The sequence below is a fragment of the Lacerta agilis genome, chromosome 10 (assembly GCF_009819535.1).
Source record: "Lacerta agilis isolate rLacAgi1 chromosome 10, rLacAgi1.pri, whole genome shotgun sequence".
NCBI lineage: Eukaryota > Metazoa > Chordata > Lepidosauria > Squamata > Lacertidae > Lacerta > Lacerta agilis.
Genome location: NC_046321.1, coordinates 53,259,625 through 53,267,912, shown reverse-complemented (window position 1 = coordinate 53,267,912; position 8,288 = coordinate 53,259,625).

The following is an 8,288-nucleotide window of genomic DNA, read 5'->3' as shown; positions in this document are numbered from 1 at the left end:
TGATCTTTTTTTTCCCTTTTTCTCTCCTTTTTGCACAGTCTTCTTTTTATCATATCACTACAAGTCAACTGAGACTAATGTCAATGTTTACAGCTACATGTAAGATGCTGCTGCAGAATACATAAGAGAAATTGAGTCTGCTTTGTGACAATTCTTGTATCCCAAATAGCAATAGCATTTTCCTCCAATCTTCTTTGAAGCTTGCTATAGTTAAGGGGATGGTTGGGATTCTGCACTAAAATATTATCCCTTCTCATCCAGGAGAAATAAAAAACTAGACACAGAATCCAAGTCTAATGTATCTTGGGGTAATAGAATGTCCCAACATAAAATGTGTGTTGTGTCAGAAAAGACCTTTGGTCTGTTTCCATGGATCAGTTTTCTTGAAAAACCATGTGTGACCTTTTTTCTGTTTTAACCCCAGTACAGAGATTCTGAAACTAAGAAACAGACCCAGACAGTTTTAGGATGGTATTTTTTTTACTCACAAGCAGATCTGGGGGAGAAATTTGATTCCAAAAGTTCTCCAACCAAACAATAATCTTCCATATTCTATCCCACCATGCCTTCAATGGAACTGAATGTTGAAAGGTTCACAACAGGTACTTCTCCATGCAGCACACGGGTAAACTATGAAACTCACTTCCGTAGGAGGCAGAGATGGCCACCAACTCAAATGGCTCTCAAAGAGGATTTGACAAATTCATGGATAAGACTGTTAGTGGCTACTAGCCATGACAACTATGTTTCACCTGCACCACTAGAGGCAGTATGCTTCTGAATATCAGTTGATGGGAACTGCAGGAGAGGAGAGTGTGCTCAGCCCCTACTTGGTATTTTCCCACAGACACCTGCAATTGGGATACCAGTCAAATCTGGTCTTACAATGAAGCATTCTTGGCCACCCTCACCGTCCCCTGAGCTTCCTCAGTTAGCACCAAGTCGCAAGCCTGGTAATTGATTTCCACCTTTCTTGAAGCAGAATTCAGTTTGCAGAGAACGCACCATCTTGGGCAATGTTTTTCCACGTGAGCTTTTAAGGCAAGGCTCTGCCATGTCGTCTCTCATTTTTTATTTATTTTGTGCATCAATGTGTATACACAACAGAGTAGAAAAGGCACACGGGTGGCGCTGTGGTCTAAACCACTGAGCCTCTTGGGCTTGCCAATCAGAAGGTCAGCAGTTCAAATCCCCGCGATGGGGTGAGCTCCCGTTGCTCTGTCCCAGATCCTGCCAACCTAGCAGTTCGAAAGCATGCCAGTGCAAGTAGATAAATAGGTACCACTGCAGCGGGAAGGTAAATGGCATTTCTTTGCACTCTGGGTTCCGTCACGGTGTTCCGTTGCACCAGAAGTGGTCTAGTCATGCTGGCCACAAGACCCAGAATGCTGTCTGTGGACAAACCCCATCTCCCTCGGCCTGAAAGTGAGATGAGTGCCACACCCCATAGTCGCCTTTGACTGGACTTAACCATCCAGGATCCTTTACCCCCCCTTTTTTTTTACTTACACACCAGAGTAACAAATGCTTGCAAACTCCCCTCACATTTTCATAACACAAGCAGTTTTTTTTAATAAAATAAATGCTACATTCTCAACAAAATGCGTTCTGTCTGAATACACTGAATGGATCAAGCCTTGAGCTCAGCATTCTGGGTCAGCACATCACTCTGCTTCTCTGGAAACAGACAAAGAGGCAGATGAAAAGTCAAGGATGCAATCTGTTTTTGATGGTCCCCTCCACTGCAAAGTGTTTCCTCGAAGCATTGGCAAGCAGTCATGGCACTTGAATATGGCAAGCTAAGCATTAGCCGTGGGCACCAGTCTCACAGAGTTCTGTGAAGTAGCAACCTACTTCCAAAGAACTAGTCAGCCAGTACTTAATGAATCAGACTTCAAGTTAACCAGTGAGTAAAAGGAAAGGCGTTTAGTCGGAAGAATGGCCAGTTACAGATAGCCTTAATCAAAGGGTTCAATTGGTCTGACACCTCTCATGAATTAAGGGCTAATGAAAAATTTAAAAACCAATCTTTAAAATTCACCTGTCATGAAGTCTTTAGCTCAGTCCCCCATGCTTTAGGCTACTACAGTGATATCCAATGTGATGGCCTCCAGACACTGTTGGACTCCACCTCCCTGTTGCAGATATTGAATATTGTGCAGTTTGAAACGACTGGAAGCATAAGAACTTTCTCCTTTGGAAATGAAACATTGTCCATGCCCATGGAAGTATTATTCAAACTTTACTGGCAGAGCTTTCTTTAAAACAGAAGTAAAAAATATCCAAAAAAAATATCCATGCAATACCTTGTGCTGTCCAGCACAGGCTCAGCATCTTACAAATATGAAATAATGCAAGCAGACCTATAAGCAAAGATGAGTGCCCCTCCCTCCCTCTCTCTTTTTCCTGCTTTCCAGTCTCCAGGCTGTTTGCTCTTCCTTCAGGAAAGCCATTTGCATGCATTGTTCTCCCTGTGGGGTTCAGAGAGACAACTCTATTTACATCTTTACTCTATTCAGTTTGGGAGGCAAAGACACAAAGGCAACTCCTTTCAAAATGGAGATTGCAACATGATTCCAGGTTTACAACTTCCACATGTTAGTTACCCGAGAACAACAGTCAGTTAAAACAAAATAAAAAAATAAAAAAATTCCTTCCAGTAGCACCTTAGAGACCAACTACCAGTAAGTTTGTTCATAGTATGAGCTTTCGTGTACATGGTATCTGAAGAAGTGTGCATGCACACGAAAGCTCATACCAAGAACAAACTTTGTCTCTAAGATGCTACTGGAAGGAATTTTTTTGTTTGTTTTGACTATGGCACACCAACATGGCTACCTACCTGTAACAGTCAGTTAGTTAATCATTAACTCTGCAAGAAGCTCAGAATCCATTAGAAACCTCTTGTAGGGGGACGACGACCCAGTGTTTGCAATACACATTTAGCCATTTTCCATTTTAAACCTTCATTAATACCCATACATTCCCCCCCCCCAAATTTCTGAGTGAATTAAACCATTATCCTTAACACTCCCACCATCCCTGACCATTGTCCAAGATGGGAACTGGAATCCTGTCACATGTAGACAGCACTGACTTCACCTTGCTTGTAAAAAGGCACGGATAGTCAATAATCAAACCTAGGCATATGCACCTGAAACAATGCCATATCCTTACTTGATCTGTCAATTTCCTCATAAGGGTGATGTGCCACACTTAACTGCGGTGAGGTTTAGGCACCATGTTTGCAAAGAGTGATTGTACCAGATCCCCATGGTTATAAAAAGGTAAAGGACCCCTGACGGTTAAGGCCAGTTGCGAATGACTCTGGGGTTGTGGCGCTCATCTCGTTTTACTGGCTGAGGGAGCCGGCGTACAGCTTCCGGGTCATGTGGCTAGCATGACTAAGCCGCTTATGGTGAACGCACAATGGGAGCTCATCCCGTCATGGGGATTCGAACCGCCGACCTTCTGATAGGCAAGCCCTAGGCTCAGTGGTTCAGACCACAGCGCCACCCCATGGTTATATTTTGACATAAATCCATTTCTATAAAAGTGTCTCTGACACAGCACAATGTTATTTACATGTCATTTATTTATAAAGAATTATGAGAATCTATAAGTAACTCATTTACATTTATAGTGTTTGTCTTCCAGAAAGGTTTTTAAGTGGGTTGAGAAGCTTAAGAGCTCTTCTTCTTGTTGTTTTCAAATGAATCTTAGCCTGAGAGGAGGGAACTGTATTGTTACATTCACTTATAGCTATTCTTTGATGGAGAGCACCACAGCTTTTTCCTCTGTTTAGAATTTCAGAAACTGGATTCCATTTTCTCTGACATTTAACATAAAAAAAAATAGTAATCGATATTTTACACTCTGCATCCCATGGCCACCATCTGCCTGCCTATCAAACAAACATTTGTGTACGTTTTAGACATTAAAAATTCCTTTGCCACATAAACACTACATCTGAAAATAAAATATCAGGATGGCTTCAGTGGATTCAGGCTTCACTGCAGAGGGATTACGATGCTGAAATCCAAGCACCGTGCACATTGATGGTGCTGCGTAAATGAAAAATAAGCTTGCTTGCTTTGCTGGATTAACTCCTCCAAAGCTTAGTACTGTATTGAAGCTGCAGTGTTTTGTCATTTGCTTGGGTGTGAACAGGATTACTCCTTTGCCCAACTTTCCTATGGAGCATTTTAAACATTCATGTTTGAGAAGTAAGAGTCTTTTGTTTCTTTGGGGTTTTCCCCTTTCGATACTGTGCCTTCCTACATATATCACTTTTAATTGTATATCTTGACGAAGCTGGAACTTGTAGAGTATTTCTCTCTTTTTTTTTAATATGAACTTTATTTAGATTTAACAATTTCACAACAAATTTAAAAAACTTTCGTAGGTACAAATACAAAGGAATAACAACAACCACAAAAGATAAAAAACAAACAAACCAACCAACAAACAAAAACAACAAAAATAGAAACCACAAAAAGTTGAAAAGGAGAAAGGAAAAAAAATAAAGAAAAAAGAGAAGGGAAAAAAAGGGTAAGACTAAGTGTATAGTCACGTAAGTAGCTTCTACCAATGCAAGAGAGACACAAGCAGAGGAAACAAAAAACAATAGTTAATTCTAATTACACATTATTCAACTTTTTTCCCTTTCCTATATTCCTCCCTGCATTGCTACAATTCTACACAAATAATCTATACAAATAGTCTATACAGTGAATTAAAATTAAGAAAGATGAAAGACAGGAAAAAGATTTAAAACAGACGGAACGATGAATCTGAAGCAAAGTACTGTATGGAAGGTGGAAGTCACTGTAGAGTATTTCTCAATGCTGAAGGCAATGGGTCATCTTTCAGCAGAGCCAAAATGCATAGACTTTATATGCGGAGCCTGAGTCCAAAGATTTGCTTTCTGTATGCCCAAAGGCTTGGACAGGCTGAATGACGAGTTTTTTTTATTATTATTTAAAAAATGAAAAATTGAATGGCAGAACCTCTTGTCATATTACAACCTGCTTGTGCAATTCTTCCAATGAAGTATTGGTTTGAAATCCCCCAAATCTCCTTGGAATAAGGAACTAACCATGTGGTTATCTGGATTCAGGTCAGTGTGACGTGCCAGTGGGACAGCTCAACTCAAAAAATCACCAGGGATTGCTTGTATGATTGAGTGGGAAGGTAAATTCCAACCCGTACTTTTGAGCTCTATGAAGTGTTGCAATGTGTGCAAGTGACTTCATTGGCAATCTGTGCTAGGGACTGCTCTCACTTGCACAGTGCTGAATTGGGTATACCAGTGTCCATCACTACCTCCCGGTACTTAAAGACACTGACAGGATTTTTTTCTCCCCACTCAGCCACCATGCAGCAGGAAGTAGTGGCCTGGCCTAGCAACCTGTGTTTTTAATAACCTTGGTGGTAACCCACTAACCCATCTGTAGCACAAAAATGTAGTCCCCCCCCCCTCAATCCAGAATCATTTGCGCTCATCACCAACCAATATCTAGATTGGTTATAGATCCTGCCACCCACAAGGATGGATGTGAGCAGGTATGGATGCACTCCCCATTGTTGCAACCACCTACAGGTACATCTGCTTTCATTTGTTTCATCTGCCAGTTGACCGCTATGAGAGCAGGATGTTGGACTACTTGTGCCACGGGCCTGATCTGGCAGACTCTTCTTATGTTACGGAATGTGAAACTTACTTCCAGGTAGAATATCTAGGACTTCGTTGTAAATGGTTTATTGCACTGTAAATGCCCAGGCATGTTTACTTGGAAGTAAGCCCCACTGTTTTCAATGGTGTTCACTGCCATGAATTCTACTCATATTGATCCAGAACAGATTCCAACATGTTGTTGTTGTTGTTGTTAATTGATATACCGTTCTATACCCGGAGGTCTCAGGGCGGTTCACAGAAAATATCAACATAAAAACCACAATTAGCAGAGTAAAAACTTAAACGCATTGCAGGATTCCCCCCCCCCCTCAAATATTTCATCCAGCAGAGTTTGCTACTGCTACTGAAGGCAAATGAGCATAATGCTCACAAGTCCAATACATTCAGGATTGGCACTGTCCATAAGAAATCCAGTTGCAGCAGACTTAACTTAAATTTGCAATAACTTATAATAAAACCTTAACATTAAGCATACTATATACAGAACACCACACCAGAAAGAAAGAGAGATAGAAAAGAGTGAAGCCCAGGTTCCTTCTGGCCTTATTATTAGAGTGAGCATGATCTTGACAGAAAGAGATAACATAACCAGTTTAACCCAGCTGTACTCAGCTTCTCTGAAGGAATAACCCAAACATCATGAACTTTCTGCTTGCACCAGTTTGTATCACACAAAGAAGCTTCCAGAACCCTCTTGAATCAATTAGAACAGGCAAGATCTCTATGCATCAGATCAATACTTTCTGTACTACCAAGAAATGATTGTAGCCTTGGTGTATGTTTACTCACAATGTCACTGGACAGGTGCAAATAGACTCCACATCACCAGGAATGCCTGCATCCATGTTCATCTTTTTCAAATGGACATACTTTGGGGTATTGCAGAATCAATCTGCAATGAGCTTTTGGTTTCTTTTCTTTTCTTTTGTAATGAAACCAGTTTCTCAAAAAGAGATTTACAGGGACAAAAAAAATATGCAATAGCTCTAGATGGTTTGTGGACTATGCTGAAAAAACAAGCGACCACTCGCCATTGATACAATAATAAAATGTTGTGTGCATCCAGCCACCGTAATGCAACCAAGGGGGTCATAGACCAGCCATATATGTATTTGTATTCCTTTTCCGACAATGTTTAGACCATGGGTAGGCAAACTAAGGCCCGGGGGCCAGATCCGGCCCAATCGCCTTCTAAATCTGGCCTGTGGATGGTCCGGGAATCAGTGTGTTTTTACATGTGTCCTTTTATTTAAAATGCATCTCTGGGGTTATTTGTGGGGCATAGGAATGCATTCATTCCCCCCCCAAAAAAATATAGCCCCCCCAAGGTCTGAGGGACAGTTGACCAGCCCCCTGCTGAAACGAATTGCTGACCACTAGTTTAGACCTTTGTGAGGCACAATTTACACATGTTCCTGGGGTGGCTGACCCTGGGGGAGGGGTGGGTTGAAAATAATGTTCACAAGGGTCTGCAGTCTCTGGCCATCACAGAGCACTTATTGTTCATTGTGCTTCCAACTCAAATGACAACACCATTGGTCTGATGTGGCAGAGCCACCACTTCTCTGCATTAATGCTTGAGGATCCCTTCCATTCTGCCAGCCTGCTTGGAGGTATATGAGCATAGATAGATGCTTTTCCTTTCTCTAGAGGTGCAAATTATCTCCAGGCTAAGTGAGTTATGAAGGGCCACCAGGATTGCTTATGTTGCACCTACCCAAAGTGTGGACTGGGCACTGTACATTTCTAAGGTGGCTAAGACTGTGTGTGTCAGCATTTTGAATCTTGGTTTCTTCAATACTAACTGATTGTGTACATACCCCTCCTTTCTACAAGGAGCTCAGGGTGGTCCCATGGTTCTTCAGTCCTCATTTTATCCAAACAACAACCCTGTGAAGTAGGGGGAAGGAAGGAAGAAGTAAAAGGGGGGGGGGAGAATATGGCCCAAGGTCATCCAGTTAACTTCATGGCTGAGTGTGGATTTGAAACCCAATCTCTTCAGTCCTTGTCCAACCACTGTGTTCTAACCACTATGTCACTGTATACTTTTTATCCCTTTAAGCCACATCACCTGCCTGTCTGAGATAAACATCCGTATATTGCATCATTCATTGCCATGCCAATTCATTCGAGTTATTTCTTCCCATTGACGGAAGGCAGCTGCACACCAGCTATTCACTATGCCTTGCCAGATGGCGAACTTGTCCGACCAAAAGCTCTGATACCAAAGCCTTGCCCTTAAACAATTGTGACATTCCTTTTAAAGTGCACATGGTTGAAATATGCCTTCCAGCTAGTGTACGATAATGGCCCTTAATGGGCTTTTTAAAGCAGGTTGTTCATATTAGCTGGTTACACTCAATAAGCTTAAAAGAAAAATTAAATAGAATTTTATTACACATAAAGTCTGTATACTACATTGACTCAGTACCTTTCATTTAGCTCTTTCCTACACTTGTTTATGGACATTAAATAGATTAGTTTAAAAAGTAAGGGACTTAAGAATCTGCCTTCTGCCAAGTCAGGTCACTTAGTGCACTCCAGAAGTGCTAGACTACAACTCCCATCAGCCCAGCAATTGTCTGGGAAA